The sequence below is a fragment of the Giraffa tippelskirchi genome, chromosome X, assembly GCF_054371585.1.
Source record: "Giraffa tippelskirchi isolate mGirTip1 chromosome X, T2T-mGirTip1v1.2.pri, whole genome shotgun sequence".
Taxonomy (NCBI): domain Eukaryota; kingdom Metazoa; phylum Chordata; class Mammalia; order Artiodactyla; family Giraffidae; genus Giraffa; species Giraffa tippelskirchi.
Genome location: NC_137289.1, coordinates 39,850,206 through 39,869,004, shown reverse-complemented (window position 1 = coordinate 39,869,004; position 18,799 = coordinate 39,850,206). Strand labels below are relative to the sequence as shown.

At 46.4% G+C, this 18,799-nt stretch overlaps 1 pseudogene; it reads left to right on the top strand.

Moving 5' to 3' along the window:
• The first annotated feature begins 844 nt into the window (after positions 1–844).
• Positions 845–1,297, top strand: LOC145535612 (protein FAM209 pseudogene; annotated as a pseudogene).
• The last annotated feature ends 17,502 nt before the right edge of the window (positions 1,298–18,799 follow it).

The window sequence follows — 18,799 nt, the reverse complement described above, 5'->3', positions numbered from 1 at the left end:
TTCCATTCTTTAGTCAAATTCTGCATTCTATTCTTGATGTCAGTTTTTCTTAAATATGCATGCATTGCTTTACTTTTTGTGCTGTAAGGTTCTTCTGGTTTTGACAAATATGTAGTGTCATGTATCTTCCATAACATCATACAGAATAGTTTCACTGCCCTAAAACATCCTTTATGCCTGGAGAAGGAAATGGCAACCTACTCCGGTATTCTTGCCTGGGAAATCCCAGGGATTGAGGAGCTGGTGGGCTACTGTCCATGGGGTCTCAAGGAGTCACACACGACAGCGACTGAGTACAGTCATTTTTAAGAACAGTGTTGGCCACACAAAACACATCAGTGGCTCCTAGTTTGTGGCCTCTGGTTTAATATCTTACTTTCCCACTTGTCCCTCTGCTCCATAGGGGTACATGCCCATGGGGCTGCTCTGCTCAGCCCAGTGTTTGGATTCAACAAATGGAATAATGAAAATCGAAAACGGACCCACCCTCCCAGTAGAGCACCAGGTTCAGAAAGAATACATTGGCATGGAAATGGCATTCTGTCACTCCCCACCTCTTTTTCAATTGCCCTCTGGAAATTTCGCTATTTCCCTTTAAGCCCTACTCCCAGTTGACCCCTGCAAGCCTTCTTACCCTCGGCCCTGAAGTCATCACAATGGCCACATGGGTTCTGGTGGGGGCGGGGCCCTCTATGACGTCACCAAGGGCCCAGCCCTGGCTGGTCCTCAGTCTCCAGGTGCCAGGGCAAACCAGCGCACCAGGAGCTGTTTCCTCTCGGCTCACATGTGGTCCATCAAATGGTTCCTGTGCTTTTCCACGGGTGTTACCTGTGTCTGCGCCTTAATGTTTACTTCTCTGAGAGAGAGAGCCGAAGAAATCCAGGGGAAGATGCTCTGCGGAGGATACAGTCTAATTCAGCAAAATCAACCAGAGCATGCCCGAGACTGGCTTAAGATCATGTTTCCCTGGCTTTTCTTCATTGTGCTCATGTATGTGACAGTGAAGTTGATGGGAGAGAGTGGTGAGAGTAATGTGCAGACTCCTCCTGCCTGTCAGGGCGGTTCATTTGGCTCTCCGGGACAGAAAAAGAAAAATGCTTCCCCAGACAAAGACTATATGTTTGCCACCTTAACCCAGCTGGAGATGGACCTTGTGAAATTTGTGTCCAGGGTGCGGAATCTGAAACTTGCCACGGCAACCTGCAGTAACCTCAATGCTCCCAATGTCGAGGTTCCTGCAGATGCACACAATAACATTACACTGTATGAACTCTGGTGCGACGAAGACTCCGATTGAGTGGATTTGTATGTCAGAGTAGGAGAGGAATTGTTGATTGTTGACATACCTTATCCAAACTAATAAAACTATTCTGAAGCAAAAGAAAAAAGCCTCTGATATTTTTTATTTGCTCTACAGTTTGACCTTTTCCAGAGTGTCGTATAATTGGCAGCATGCAGTGTATAACCTTTTCCAGACTAGCTTATTTTACTTTATAACATTCATTCAGATTTCATCCATCTCTTTTTGTGATTTGCTAGCTAATTTCTTTTTATTCTTGAATAATATTCTGCTATGTTGATGTACCAAAGTTTGTTTACCCAGTCGTCTACTAAAGGACACTTTGGTTGCTTCCAATTTGTGGGTGAGAGAGAGAGAGTATGAATTAAGCTGTTATAAAATTCATGTGCATGTTTTTGTGTGGGTATTAACTAGCAAATCATTTGATGAGCAGTCTAGGAGTGTAATTGATAGATCATGTGGTATGACAATGTTTAGCTCTGTAAGAAATTGCTTCCAAAGTGATTCTACCATTTTGCAATCCCACTAACAAGGAATGAGAGTTCCTGTGGTTCCTCATCTTTGCCAGTAATTGGTTTGTCAGATTTTTGTATTTGACCATTCCAATAAGTGTGTAGTGGTATCTCATTATTTTAGTTTCACCAGTCTACTCTAAAAAGTTATCTTATTTCCGTATTTCCATTGCAGCATTTCCATTGTGTTTTATTACCATAAATTCTTCAGGAGTTTTATCTTTAATCTGAGGTTTAAATAGATCTACTGCTCAGCAGAACTTCTGCTGCTGTTTATACCATCAGTGATTATTTTGCTTAAATAGTCTTCTAATAATATTTTCATGAAGGACTCATAACTTGAAATCATGTATAACACTGAGCACGTTTTTGAGAGAGGGCAACAGGCAGGAAGGCCAGGGGTCTCCAAATGGAGGAAATAGGCTGCAAGTGTCAAACATTTTATCTCTCTTAAGCGGCAGGAAAAAACAAACTAGCGATATTTTTTCCCTTCTCTATACAAATTTGAGAGGTTTCTCTTAAAATACTGTGTTGCCATGACACCTGGTTTCAGCTGAAGTTAACTACTCTCAAACTTTGAGTTAACCAATGCATTTTTCTTATGGAAATGTTTGTCTTAAGCTATGTTAATGTACTGTGCATTTACCCCAAACACTGTCTTTCGCCTAAGGCTCAGAACCTACTTGGCAAACCAGTATGTTATACTCAGACATTGTTCCCCTAATCTATGTAAATGAAACTATTTGCATGATCTGCCTTTCTGCAAAATTCAAGTCAATCCTTTTATGGCCTGGAATGTCCGGTGCCCAGATTATTCGAAAATACATCTTATGGATGAGGGGTGTGGTGTCACTCTGAGTTGAAGACATTCCTTTCTTACATTAACAAACTGCTAGTGACTATATAACATCCAGCTGAAGACTAGCAGGGAGGTACTCTTTCTGCCCCCTTCTGATGCCTATGTCAGCTTTCTCTATCTCCTTTATACTTTAATAAAACTTGATCACACCAAAGCTCTGAGCGATCCAGCCTCGTCTCTGGCCCAGGATTGAATTCTTCTCCTCCAGAGGCCAAGAATCCCGGCCGTTTTTCTGTGGCTCAGCAACACCCTTTCATCTTGCGGGCTCGTCCGGAATTCTTCACCACAAGGTAAGGATGCTTAGAGCTCTAGTTCTTTGTTCTCCGAGCGAACACGTTTTCTGCTGTACTTTACTAACTCTACGGCGTGCTTGTGTGAATCTGCGTGAAAGAAGTGAGGAGCCCTGCTCTGCGGTTCCGCGGTGACCTCATACGGCTTATGGCAGAAACCTGTCGGGGGTTTATACCGACCTGCCAATGCCAAGAGGCACCCAGTGTCTCCTTTGGGGACCGAGCAGAAATGGGCAAAGCGTGTGGACCGAACTCTCCTTTCTCGGTCAAACTTTTCGGTCTCTTTGACCATTTCATAGCTCCTTGGGAATTAGAAGTACTAACCTATCTGTCGGGTCATAGACTTTCAAGGGACTTGTGATCTATGCTGTTACTGTGTACTGTTCCTTGGGTCCCAAACTTGAGGTTGGTAGTCAGCAAGCGCCTAGCCTCGCTAGGAATCGAAAGTTTGGAAGCTAGATGGAGCTCTAGCTGCGGGAACATCTCTGAGGTTAAAAGTTACTCAGATTGGGACTGCAATGGATGTTTTTTCCTTTGGTAACACTGGCTCTTAGTGGCCCAGACGAGGCTCTTATACTGGTGTGGTGATGCTTGGAAGGAACATCTCAGTTTTATGTGCGCATTGGTCTTATTGTGGTCAGGAATATATTCAGGGTCGTGCACAGGCACTCAGGTGACAAATGTCTCCTCCAGCGGTCTTGGTCTGGGAGGCATTCTGGAAGGTTACTCTGATTGCACCCCGGGTGGCATCAGAGGCAAGCAAGGTTTTAACGGCGAGGAGCTGGACGTCAGTCAGGGATGCCATCAGGTCTACCCCTGGTGCATCCCCACCCCGTCTCGGTGGTAGAACCGGGAGGGACGAGTACGGCGCCTGCGTCGGTAAGGGACAGACTAAGTCCGACCAGAAAAAGAAAAGCTTTGGTGTCAAGTCTGTCTACACCCCCATCTAGAGCAGGGAGGGACGCCTCCGATAGAAAGAGGGCGCTGGTCGCTTTTTTTCTCTCTTACAGATGGGAGCTAACAATTCCAGCCTCACTCCTTTGAACTGTATCCTGAAAAACTAGGATAGATTTGATCCCCAGGGCTTAAAGAAGACACACCTGGTCTTCCTATGTGATACTGCATGGCCGCGGTACCCACTGGAGGATGGCGAACGGTGGCCAGTTGGAGGGTCTCTTAAGTATAATACTGTTCTACAATTAGACCGGTTCTGTAAAAAAAAACAAGAGAAATGGGTAGAAGTAGCATATGTGTTGCCCTTTTTCTCTCTGCGAAATATGCCAGACTTGTGTCCTAAGGGTGTAGGTTTGGGTGTGACACCTTCAGCTCCCTCCTGTCCTCCTACTTTGCCCCCATACCCGGGGCTCCCAACTGAAAACCAGAACCCCACCCCACCCCCGCAAGAAGGGCTGCCTTGGTCTCAGTGGAAACCCAAACTGAGATTCAAACTGCCCATATAGAGGTCGAACCAACACCTGTCTCAGTACGACCTCAGACTACTTTGGTTTCAGTAGAAACTCAGACCATCGAAGTGAGAGATGGGATGGAAGACAGGAGACAAGGAGAGAAAGAAAATCAGGTTTCTCCAATCTATCCCTGGGATCTTCTGCGCAGAGCAGCCAGAGAGACTGAGGAACAGCGGCACAAGCTGTTGCCTCTTCATGAAGCACCCACCGGGAGAAATAATCAGTCTATGAGAGTGAATAAGCCTTTTTCTTATGAAGAAATACAAAGAATTAAGGAGGATCTGGGAGACTATTTAGAGGACCCAGAAAAATATATTAGAGCTTTTAAAGGTGTTACTTTGCTTTATGACCTTACTTGGAAGGATGTGATGTATATCTTGGGACACACGCTGACTCCCGACTCAAAGAGTCGAGTCTTGGAAAAAGCAGTTGCTTATGGAGATAAATGGCTTGGTAATGAATCAGTAGGGAAGAGGGAGGACGAAACAGCCGCTCTCCCCACTGAGAATCAGGCGGTCCCAACTATAGAACCGGATTGGGACTACAACACAGCTAAAGGAAGATGGGGTCAGAGTCATTTTGTCAGATGCATTCTTGAAGGACTCAGGCAGGCGCGTGCTAAGCCTTTAAACTATGGCAAATCGGCAAACATAAAACAGGAGGAAAAGGAAGCTCCTGGTCAATTCCTAGATAGACTGAGAGAAGCCCTTCGCAGATTCACTGAGATTGATCCCGAAAGTGAGGAGGGAAAAGCGATCTCAAAAGATGGATTTCTCACTCGGTCGGCTCCAGATATCCGCCGTAAGCTATTAAAACGGGCGTGTGGACCTAACCAGTCTTTAGATAATCTGTTACAACTGGCTCAGACAGTCTATTATGGTAGGGAATATGAAGAAAAGAAAGAAAGGCAGAAAAAGACAAAGAAAAAGGCGGAAGCCTTCGCAATGGCTGTAAGAACTGTTCTTAAATAGCCTGAGAAAAATGCCCAGAGGGACCCAGGTGAAAAGGGATGGGTTTGCTCTTACTGTGGAAAGGAGAGGCACCTCAAGCGGGATTGCTCTCAGGCATTTAAGCCGCCCCCGGCTCCAGGTCCTGTCTGCAAAGGACCACACTGGAGGAGAGACTGCCCGCAGAGGCGTAGGTTTCAGGGGTCTGACTCTCAAGACAATCAGGACTGAAGGTGCCCGGGGGTCCCCACACAAGCTCCCGTCCTAATTACACCTGAGGAACCCCGGGTATTAATAACTGTGAGAGGCCAATCCGTCAATTTCCTTTTAGATACTGGGGCAAACTTACTCCGTGCTTACTGAAGCCCCTGGCCCACTTTCTTCCCGATTCGCTTCCATAATGGGACTGTCTGGACGAGCCAAAAGGTATTACTTCTGTGTTTCTGTCAGTTGTGACTGGGATTCGGTGCTATTTTCACACGAGTTTCTGATCGTGCCAGAATCGCCCTCACCCCTTTTGGGGAGAGAGATACTGAGTAATGTCCATGCCTCTGTTTTCATGAATATGGAGCCCTCCCTTTCTCTCCCTTTAATTGAACCAAATGTAAACCCTAGAGTATGGGCTGATGGAAAATCGGTGGGTCGAGCACAAAATGCTATTCTTGTAGTTGATAAGCTCAAAGAATTGAGCACTTATTCCCACATAAGAAGCAGTATCCACTAAAACCTGAGGTTAAGGAAGGGTTAAGACCCATCATCGAAAATTTAAAGGAGCAGGGACTATTAATTCCCTGTAACAGTCCATGCAACACTCCTATTTTGGGTATAAAGAAATCAAATGGTAACTGGAGACTAGTTCAAGACTTAGGAATAATAAATGAGGCTGTAGTTCCTTTACATCCTGTGGTGCCTAATCCTTATACTCTATTGTCTGAAATTCCTGAACGAGCCAAATATTTCTCAGTAATGGATGTAAAAGATGCCTTCTATTCAGTGCCTTTGGCGGAGGAAAGTCAATTTCTATTTGCCGTTGAAGACCCTACGCAGCCAGCGTCTCAGTTAACCTGGACAGTTTTGCCCCAGGGATTTCGTGACAGTCCTCACTTATTTGGACAAAGTTTGTCCCGGGATCTACAACACTTTAATAGTTCTGGAGCGGTGGTGTTACAATATGTAGATGATATTTTGCTCTGTGCTGAGACAGAGGAAGCTTGTTCACAAGCCTCAGAAGATGTCTCAAACTTTCTGGCAGGCTGCGGTTACAAGGCATCAAGAGAAAAGGCTCAGCTTTGTCAACAATCTGTTAGATATCTGGGCCTAATCATATCAGAAGGGACTAGGGCCATAGGCCCCGAGAGAATTAAACCTATACTAAATCATCCCCTACCTATGACTTTAAGACAACCGAGAGGATTTTTGGAAATCACAGGCTACTGTCGCATTTGGATTCCGGGTTATGGGGAACTTGCCTGGCCTTTATATAAACGTATCGCTGAAACTGAGCAGGCCCAAACCGACAAACTGGTTTGGGCTCCAGATACTCAAAAGGCTTTTAAGGTTCTACAGGCGGCTCTCCTGCAAGCTCCCGCTCTGAGCTTGCCCACAGGGTCAGAATTTCATTTGTTTGTCACTAAAAGAAAAGGTATGGCCTTGGGAGTTTTAACACAACCCCGAGGACCTCACCAGCAACCTATTGCTTATCTAAGCCGACAATTAGATGTAATTTCACGTGGGTGGCCCCACCGCCTAAGAGTAATTGGAGCAGCGGCTTTATTAGCACCAGAAGCTTTAAAAATAATTAATGGATGAAACCTTACTGTACTGACTTCTCATGATGTGAGTGGAATCTTAAATTCTAAGGTTAATATCTGGATGACAGACAGTAGGCTTCTTAAATATCAGTCATTGTTGTTAGAAGGACCAGTAACTAAGCTTAAAGTTTGTGGGAATTTAAATCCTGCCACTTTCCTTCCTGAGAAGGAAAATGAAACACCAGATCGTGATTGTTCCCAATTTCTAACTTTAAACTATGCAGCTCGGGAAGATCTAATGGATACCCCATTAGACAATCCTGACATGGAAATATTTACAGATGGCAGTTCTCTTGTTCGAGATGGAAAGCATAAAGCAGGTTATGCAGTGGTGATGGCTGAACAGGTTTTTAAAACAAAATCTCTCCCCCAGGGAACTAGTGCTCAGTTAGCGGAGCTTGTGGCTCTGACCCGAGCTCTAGAGTTAAACAAAGGGCAGCGAGTAAATATCTACACTGATTCTAAGTCTGCTTATTTGACTTTACATGCTTGTGCTGCCATATAGAAAGAAAGGCAGGTTAACACAGCAACAGGAGAACCTATTAAACATTTCAGAGAGATCGGGAGACTTTTAACTGCTATATATTGTCCTGAGGAAGTAGCTGTTATGCATTGCAAAAGACACAACAGGGATGGGAGTAAAATAGCCCGAAGGTAATCAGCTGGCTGACGCCAGAAAAGCAGCACTTTACCCAATCCCCTTCACTACAGACGCCTTTGATCTGGACAGGTCCTGTGGAGCGGGAAAAACCACAATATACTGAGGAAGAATTAGAAAGATGAGAAAAGAGGAGCAAAGATTACTGATAAAGGATGGTTACAGTCCGAAGATGGATGATTAATAATTCCTGAAAATGCTCAATGGAAAATCCTTAAGGGTTTACACCAGAGTTTTCATTTGGGTGCAGAGAGTACTTACCAGATGGCTTCTCATTTGTTTGAAGGTAAAAATGTAATAAAAACTTGAAAGAACATTATCAAAAGGTGTGAGGTTTGTCAAAAAAATAACCCAAAGACTAAAAAGCTGGCAAAATCTGGATTACAACGAAGTGGAAAGGATCCTGGAGAGGACTGGGTGGGAAATTGATTTTACTCATATGCCAAAAGCTAATGGATATTCTTTTTTTTTTTTTTGCTAATGGATATTCTTGCATACAAGTTTGGGTGGATACTTTTGCTGAATGGATTGAGGCTTTTCCCTGTCATAGTGAACAGGCTAAGGAGGTTATAAAGATTTTAATCCATAGAATTATCCCCAGGTTTGGGCTGCCACGGAGCCTTCAGAGTGACAACGGCTCCGCCTTTAAAGCTGCCGTAACTCAGGGGGTGTCTAAAGCTCTAGGAATAGAATATCACTTACACTGTTCCTGGAGACCCCAATCCTCAAGAAAGGTTGAAAAAGCTAATGACATTATCAAAAGACACCTGCGTCAATTAACTCAAGAGACTCAGGACAATTGAAGTCCTACCCATAGCTTTAATGAGGGCTCGAACTGCCCCCAAAAAGGAGGGACTGTCCCCCTTTAAATGTATTTATAGAAGGCGTTTCTTACGCACAGACATTGTTATAGACCCTGAAGCCTTGGAATTAACTAATTATGTAACTCGGCTCTCAGCTTTTCAACAGGCATTAACAGAACTCCGGGAGAGGACTCCTGACCCAGCCTCTGAGTCAAGCAAGCCTCTATTTGAGCCAGGAACTGAGGTCCTCATACAAACTTTGGGTCTGGTGGCCAATCCCTTGAGCCCCTCTGGGAAGGTCCTTGCCAAGTTATTCTTTCTTCTCCCACAGCTGTCAAAGTGCCAGGAATTGATTCGTGGGTACATCACACTCGAGTTAAGAGGTGGCACCCTGACCAGAACTAAGTGGCTTCATTTTATGTCTTGACTTTCTATGCTCTGACTTTGTACCTTTCAGATGGGCCTGATCATCTATGTGAGCCTACTTCTGCTGACTCCAAAGGTCCTGAGTCTGCCGTTTGATCCTCAAGATAATGCCTTCCTGTCCTGGGCTCACTCCTACGCTGCCTTTCATAATCGGTCTAACTGCTGGGTCTGCGGAGCACTCCCCTCTTCATCAGTGGAAGGCTTCCCGTGGTGGACATCTCCACTTCAAGGAAAAGACTTTCTCCAAGTCTGCGAATACCTTCGACAACAATCCTATGTGACGCCTCTTCTTAAACTAATGACATCTAACAACCCTAAAATGGACTGGTGCAACACTTTGTACCTTAACTATGGACATAACGTGACTTTTAATTTTGATTATACATTGTCTCGGTTTAATGACTCTTTTGCCACACATAAGGCAAATAGGTCTAGATCTAATGGCTTTTTACCTGATGTTTATCAAATATGGGATGAGGTTATATGGCTAACTCCTGAAAAAGGACGTCTAATATCTACTGCCCCTATATGCTGGGAACAAATACAGCCATCCCCGGAAGTTAGTCAACAACTTAATTATAATGATTGGAAACACTTGGGACTTTTGCCTCGGGAAATATGCAATGTAATCATTCCCGTATTTTCCAACCCCAATTCAGGTCCTCCCTTTGTCTGGCCAGGCACTGATTGGGACTGGATATCTCAGTCACGCTGGCTTGCTCCAAACGGGACTTATTGGATATGTGGCTCTTACCTATGGGCATGGCTTCCCCCTGGTTGGACAGGGAGATGCACCCTAGGTCTCGCCTTTACTCACGGCTCTATCTTTTCAGAGCTTCCAAAAAAACCTGCTAATTTACCCCACCTTAAAACTCGGTGGGCAAGGTCTATATTTCACTGGTATGATTATTTGGCTGCAATGTTTGTTCCCTCTTTGGGAACTACAGACGTTATGCTACGAGTAGGTGCTTTGACTAATTTTACTCAACAGGCATTGCAAGATTCTCAAAAAGCTATTTCAGCTCTTAATGCTGAACAAGCACAAATTAGAAAGGTGGTTTTACAAAACAGATTGGCTTTAGATATTCGGAGAGCTGCGCAACGAAGAACTTGTGCCATTATTCATACCCAGTGCTGTACATATATACCTGATACGAGCACCAACGTTACTCATTTTGCTAAACACATGAACAAGATGATTGGGGCTATGGATACTCCTGGAGCCTCGATTGCCTCACTTTGGGAGACGTTAACTAGTTCCCCATGGGGGAAAACTAGTTTAATTACAATAATTCTGGTGATTTTGTTTTTGCTGTTTACTCCCTGCATCCGTAACTGTGTAACTGGATTTGTTTCTAGGTGCATGAGAGCTTTTAAGTTACAGATGGTGATGGTGGCTCAAATGCCTGCTACTGCTGCAGCTTCCTCCAACTACTATTTGGGGCCCCTGGATCAGACACCCTCAATATGAGAGTTAGGAGAATATGTTGCCTCAATAATTTAGGGACAACGCCCCTTGTCAGCTTGGAAGCAGTTATGGAACAAAAACGACGTCCCTTTTCCCTAGGCAACATAATTCTCCTAAAAGAAAAGGGGGGAATGAGAGAGGGCAACAGGCAGGAAGGCCAGGGGTCTCCAAACGGAGGAAATAGGCTGCAAGTGTCAGGCATTTTATCTCTCTTAAGCGGCAGGAAAAAACAAACTAGCGATATTTTCCCCCTTCTCTATACAAATTTAAAAGAGGTTTCTCTTAAAATACTGTGTTGTCTCATGCATCGAACATGGAATGGTGTTCTGTTTCACGTATGATAATATACATGTTTCAATGCTATTCTCCCAGAATGTCCCACCCTCAGGGCTGGGGCAATGGGATGACCCAGAGGGATGGGATGGGGAGGGAGGTGGGAGGGGGGTCCAGGAAGGGGAACACATGTAAACTCATGGCTGATTCATGTCAATGGATGGCAAAAACTGCTACAATATTGTCAAGTAATTAGACCCCAACTAAAATAAATAAATGTATTAAAAAAAAATACTGTGTTGCCATGACACCTGGTTTCACCTGAAGTTAACTATTCTCAAACTTTGAGTTAACCAATGCATTTTTCTTAAGGAAATGTTTGTCTTAAGCTATGTTAATGTACTCTGCATTTACCCCAAATGCTGTCTTCCGCCTAATGGCTCAGAACCTACCTGGCAAACCAGCATGTTAAACTCAGAATGGCACCAGACCCCTCATCCATAGGATGTATTTTCGAATAATCTGGTCACTGGACATTCCGAGTCATAAAACGATTGACTTGAATTTTGCAGAAAGGCAGATCATGCAAATAGTTTCATTTACATAGATTAGGGGAACAATGTCTGAGTATAAGACATTTCTTCCTTACATTAACAAACTGCTAGTGACTATATAACATCCAGCTGAAGGCTAGCAGGGGGGTGCTCTTCCTGCCCCCTTCTGATGCCTATGTCAGAAGCTTTCTCTATCTCCTTTATACTTTAATAAAACTTGATCACACCAAAGCTCTGAGCGATCCAGCCTCGTCTCTGGCCCAGGATTGAATTCTTCTCCTCCAGAGGCCAAGAATCCCGGCCGTTTTTCTGTGGCTCAGCAACAACCTTTCACTAGCAAGTAAGGTTCTTAAAGAAAAAATCATCACTGGGCTCCACATGTCACCCACACCAGGAAACTGAAAGAATCTTTGTCATTAAACACTTCAACAGGCAAAACCAAACCGTTACCAATATCTTTGGGCACATGGTGGTCAGGATGCAGGGGAGATCCAGGGATTTCTTAGAGATGAGCCCAGGGTCCTGTACAGACAGACAGAAAGTGCCCTGATTCCATCATCCAAGGCTTCCAGCAGGAGGCAGCCACACTGGAAGCCTTCTAGAAAAGGATCTTCTTTATCAGAATAAACATTGTTCAAATTGAAAGCATATTGGTTATTATTTGCCAACCTAAAATATTCTTAAAAGCCTGACCCCAGATCTTTGCAGTTCCCACTGGTTCCTTTGTGTTCAGATTGTCAGGGTGGAAACATTCCGTCATTTCAAATTAGTTTCTTCTAATTCTGTTATTGGCTATTATATGAAGGAAAGGTCACACTTGAAAAAATACATAAGAAAATTCCTGCAAAAAGATTGAGTCAAGGAGCCCATAAGCTGCATGAACTCTGCCTTCTAACAGTTTCAATTTCAAAGACTGACGGCAGAAGAAGAAGGGGACGACGGGGGGCGAGATGGTTGGATGGCATCACCGACCCAACGGACATGAGTTTGAGCCAACTCTGGGAGATGGTGAAGGACAGGGAAGCCCAGCGTGCTGAAATCTATGGGGTCGCAAAGAGTTGGACACGACTGAGTGACTGAACAGCAACAAGCAGCTTCAATTTTCTGCCTGGAGAAATCGGATAAAATAGGCATCCTGATTTTTTCACTTCTCTGTTCAAACTCTGCTACAATGAAATTGATATTCATATCAACATGTAAGGATTTCTGAGTTTTGAGATGTCACACCAAGGTAAGAGGTGCTGGTGAAAATAGAACGCTACTGGTAGGCAAAACATTCTTAAAGCTTTGTTTCAAATTGGATTTAAATACAACACTACATGGTTACATGAAGTCTGAACCGAGAGTCTAAATACAGCAGGCAGTATGTAAAAGCAAATTTGACATCCCGTATGTGGGAGTAAAAGCTACCGGTTTTTGCAGTAGTCATATACGGATGTGAGAGTAGGACCGCAAAGAAGGCAGAGCACCGAAGAACTGATGCTTTCAAACTGTGGTGCTAGAGAAGACTCTTGAGAGTCCCTTGGACTGCAAGGAGATCAAACCAGTCAATCCTAAAGGAAATCAGTCCTGAATATTCATAGGAAGGACTGATGCTGAAACCAAAGCTCCAATCCTTCGGCCACCTGATGTGAAGAGCCGACCCACTGGAAAAGACTGATACTGGGAAAGATTGAAGGCAAATGGAGAAGGGGACGACAGAGGGAGAGATGGTTGGATGGCATCACCAATTCAGTGGACAGCAGTTTGAGCAATCTCCAGGAGATGGTGAAGGACAGGGATTCCTGGCGTGCTGCAGTCCATGGGGTCACAAAGAGTCAGACACAACTCAGCAACTGAACAGCAACAACCACGGGAGAGTAAATGTTTCTTGTCAGATCTGCAGCTGGTATGCACAAATTGGTTGACAGCACTCTCCAACATAGATTGTCTCCAAGTCTGATTAAGTGTGTCACAAGGGCATGAATCAAAGTGATGTATTCGTTCCAGGATGGAATAGAATGTTACTTGGAACAGTCTGTAAAACGTACACCGAGTCTGTAATCCACTCAAGATTTCAAAGAATAAAACATTTACCTGAAATTTAAAGCCTCTTGGAAAGTTGTGTTCTATCTATGAAAACATTTCATAGATTTCTTTTCATAATCATTTTTCACAGTGATATAACACTTTCACTCCTCAGTTGCTGATGTTATTACCAAGATAAACTTGTCCTCATGGGTGTGGGAGATAAAGTTGACCCATTGTGATTGTTCTCTGGTCAAATGACTCTCGCAATTTCTAATTATGTTCTACATCCACAATATTTCTTGTTATACCCATCAAAGTCTACTTCTCAGATCTTCATGTACACCAAATAATAGATACCTGGTGAGTTCAGATTATATTAAACACTCTTTCCACAGCTCTTCCCATGTCGATTGAATCAGAACAAGGTGAAGCAGGGAGAAGAGTTGAAATTTTCAATGATTTCTAAGGCCTCTAAAAAAAACATTAGACAGAAACCCTAGCCTTTACTGGTCTATACGAAAGAATCACAATGTGCCTGTTTCATGAAATTGCAACAACTGACTAACTAGAGTTGCAACAAGTTGGAGTTATGCTTGGAATGATTTGAGTTGAAACAGTTTGGATGTGGCCATGTGAGGATATATATAGGATGATACATACTTAAGGAGGTATCAACAAGTATGAATCCATAAATTGATAAGGTATACTTTGTAAACAAAGATGAAACATTGAATTTGTTTTCACTATCTGACCCTTCCAGAATTTGCCATCATCTACTGACTCCCCTGGGGACTTGGTTTATTGCCACCAGATTAAAACTAGTTACATGAATCGTGGTTAGCTTTGTTCTCTTTGTTTGAAATTGTTTATGTTTCTCTCTCCTAGTATACTCTTATAAAGGCCACGATCTTTATCACTTATTTTGTCGATAAGGTTGTCTCTTGCATTTTCCACTGTGTAACCATCTTCCATGTATACAGATATTGATATGTCTATGTATATAGATATTTATGTTTCTATGTATCTAGGTATTTATGTATCTATATATCTATGCATATAGACATTTATATATCTATGTACCTAGACATTTATATCACTATCAATCTGGACGTTTATGTATCTATGTACCTAGACATTTATAATTAAGTACACTTATGTATACACAAATAGATGTTTTACCAGTGTAACAGGGCCTGATAAAAAGGGAACGCTCCTACAAAAAGAGTCAGACATGACTTGGCGACTGAACAACAACAACAAAATAGAAAATACATTCCGTTCACCTGCCACCAACAACACATAGTATGTCAGTGCCACTACAGTATAAAATAAAGGTTCGTTTAAAAAAAGAATGCTCAGGGGGACTTCCCTGCAGTTCAGTGGTTAAGATTCTATGCTGCCAATGCAGAGGGCGAAGGTTCGATCCTTGGGCAGGGAAATAAAGATCCCACGAGCCGCGTGGCATGGCCAATAAATACATAAAATTATTAAAATAAATACATAAGAATGTTCAGGAAGAACACACAAGCTTTGGGGTGTTTCTTCAGGTACATTCCATATTAAATTACAGTCCTGAGTTAAAACTCGAAAGTTTTCATTGCCAAGGTTATCACAACTGGGCATGCAAGAATCCTGCCGCCTTGTGGCCATTCCCTGAAATAGCAACCTTAAGAGTTTTGCTTATGAGTACCTCTTTGTTGTTCAGTCCCCAAGTCGTGACCCACACTCTGTGACCCCATGGACTGCAGCACGCCAGGCCTCCCTGTCCCTCATGATCTCCCGGAGTTTGCTCAAACTCACGTCCATTGAGTCGGTGGTGCCATCCACACAATCTCATCCTCTGTCGCTCCCTTCTCCTCTTCCCTTTACGACCCCTCACCCCATGGTGGATTTGGGGCTGACCTCGCACCTCACCCCATGGGGGAGCTGGGGCTGACCCCACATCACCCAGTGGTGGAGCTGGGGCTGACCCCACTACTAACCCCACAGTGGAGCTTGAGCTGACCCCACACCTGACCCCACGGTAGAGCTCGGGCTGACACCACACCTCACCCAACGGTTGAGCTGGTACTGATCCGACACCTGACCCCATGGGCCGGCTGGTTCTAACCCCACACCTCACCACACGGAGGAGCTGGGGCTGACACCACACGTCTCACCACGGATGAGCTGAGGCTCACCTCACACCTCACCTGTCGGTGGAGCTGGGCCCAACCCCACACCTCAAGCCAAGTGGATCTGGGGCTGATTCAACACACCATCCGACGGTGGACCTGGGGCTGACCCAACACCTCATATCATGGTGCAGCTGGGGCTGACCCCACACCTCACCCCTGGTGGGGCTGACCCAACACCTCACCCCACGGTGGATTTGGGGCTGACACCACACCTCATCCCACGGAAGAGTTGCAGACTGACCCCACACCTCACCCCATGGTGGAGCATGGGCTGACCCCACACCTCACCCCATTGTGGAATTGTGGCTGACACCACACCTAACCGCACGGTGGGGGCTTACCCACAACCTTAGCCCACAGTAGGGCTTACCCCACACCTCACACCATGGTGGACCTGGGGCTGATCCCATACCTCACCCCACGGAGGAGATGAGGCAGGAACCCACACCTCACCCAATGATGGAGTTGGAGCTGAATACACACCTCACCAATGGAGGGGTTGGGAAATGACCCCACATCTCACCCCATGGAGCAGTTGGGGGCTGTCCCCACACCTCACCCCATGATGAAGTTGGGACTGATCCAAAACCTCACCCCACGGAGGAGTTGGGGACTGAACCCACACCTCACCCCATGGTGGAGCTGGTGCTGACCTCACACCTCACCCCCAGTGGGGCTGACCCAACATCTCATCCCATGGTGCATTCGGGGCTGACACCACACCTCACTGCACGTGGAGTTGGGTGGACCCCTCACCTGACCCCAAGTGGATTTCCGCCTGATTTACACCTCACCCCACTTTGGGTTGGGGGCTGACCCCACACTTCACCCCAAATGGAATTGCTGGCTGTGGGTTGGGGCTGATCCCATAGCTCACACCACGGTGGAAATGGGCCTGACCCCACACTTTATCCCACGTGTGTTAGGGCTGACGACATACCTCAACCAACTGTGGAGCTTTGGCTGAACCCACAACTCACCCCAAGTGGAGTTGGATCTGACCCCACACCTCACCTCAAGGTGGACCTTGCGGTGATCCCACACCTCATCCCATGTAGAGTTGCACTAACCCCACACAACAACCCACGTGGAGTTGGCGGTTGATCCCACACCTCAGCCCACGGTGGACCTGGGTCTGATACCACATTTCAACCCAGGTGGAGATGGGGCTGACTCCGCAGCTCAACCCACATGGAGTTTTGGCTAATCCCACTCCTCTCCCCACGTGGAGCTGGGGGCTGAGCACACACCCCACCCCACAGAGGAGTTGGTCTGACCCCACACCTCACCACGTGGCGGGGTTGGGAGCTGACCCCACACCTCACCCAATGGTGGAGCTGGTGCTGACCCCACACCTCACCCCCAGTGGGGCTGACCCAAACATCACCCCACGGTGGATTTGGGGCTGACAACACACCTCATCCCATGGAAGAGTTGGGGACTGACCCCACACCTCAACCCACGGAGGACTTGTGAGTAGACCCCAGACCTCAGCCCACGGTGGAGCTGGGGCTGACCACACAACTCACTCCACAGTGGAGATAGGGCTGACCCCACACCTCACCCCACGGTAGAGATGGGCCTTACCCCACACCACACCCTACAGTGGAGTCGTGGATGACCACACACCTCACCCCATGGTGGACCTGGGGCTGACCCAACACCTCATCCCACGGTGGAATTAGGGCTGACACCACACCTCACCACTCGGAGGAGTTGGGGGCACACCCCACAACTCACACAATGGAGGAGTTTGGGGTAGACCCCAGACCTCACCCCTCTGTGGACCTGGGGCTGACCACACACCTCACCCCACAGTGGAGATGGATCTTACTCCATACCACACCCTACGGTGGCGTTTTGGCTGACCACACATCTCACCAGATGGTGGAGCAGGGGCTGACGGCACAGCTCACCCCATGGTGGAGCTGGTGCTCACCACACAACTCACCCCATGTGGAGTTGAGACTGACCCCACACCTCACCACACATACAGTTGGTGCTGACCCCACACCTCACCCCTCGTGGGGTTGTGTGAACCGACACCTCACCCCACGTGGAGCTGGAGCTGACCTCAATCTCACCCCATGGTGGAGTTAGGGGCTGACCCCAGACTTCACCCCACAGAACAGTTGGGCTGACGCCACACCTCACCCCATGGTGGAGCTGGGGCTGAACCCATACCTCACCCCACGTGGAGTTGGGGCTGATCCCACAGCTCACACCACAATGGAAATGGGCCTGACCCCACCCCTCATCCCACACGTGTTAGGGCTGACGACATACCTCACCCTACTGTGGAGCAAGCACTGACCCACAACTCACCCCAGGTGGAGTTGGATCTGACCCCACATCTCACCTCAAGGTGGACCTGGGGCTGATCCCACATCTCGCCCCACTGTGGAGCTGGGGCTGAACCCACTTCTCACCCCAAGTGGAGCTGGGGGTGAAGCCACTCCAAACCCCATGGTGCAGCTGGGGCTGACCTCAAACAACACCCCATGTGTAGTTGGGGGCTGACCCCTCACCTCACCCCATGGAGGAGTTGGGGGCTGACCCACACCTAAACCCTTGGTGGAGCTGGCAGTGACCCACACCTCACCTCCCTGGATTTCGGGGCTGAGGCCACACCTCACCCTCTGTGTTGAGCTGACCCCACACCTCCACTCAGTTCCACCTAGAGATGATCCTCTACATCCCTCAGGTAGAAAAATGGATGAACTTCACAATTACGTCTCAGAGAGCCTGAGTCTGAGCCTACATCTCACCTCAAGTGTAACAGTGCTTGTTCCCACACTTGAGCTCCTTGGCAGCTAGGAGTCATCCTACAACGCATCAGTGTTGGGTGGAGCTGAAGAAGATCCCAGGGTGGATCACACACATCACTTCGGTTTACACTGGAGTTTTTACCTGTCACCTCAGGTTAACATGCAGTTGACCTCCCACCTCACCTTGTGCAGAACTGCAATTGATCCCACCCCAGTCACCGCAGGACGTCTGTCTCAGCAGCTGACTGACAGGACATCCAAATGGGCTCATCCCTTATCATTGTTGTTCAGTCACTGAGTCATGTCTGACTCTCTGCGACCCCATGGACTGCAGCACACCAGCCTTCCCTGTCCCTTCACTATCTCTCGGAGTTTGCTAAAAACTCACGTCCATTCAGTCGGTGAGGCCATCCAACCATCTCTTCCTCTACCCCTTATCATTTGCTGGTTTAAGTGACAAATGAGGGGAGACTGACA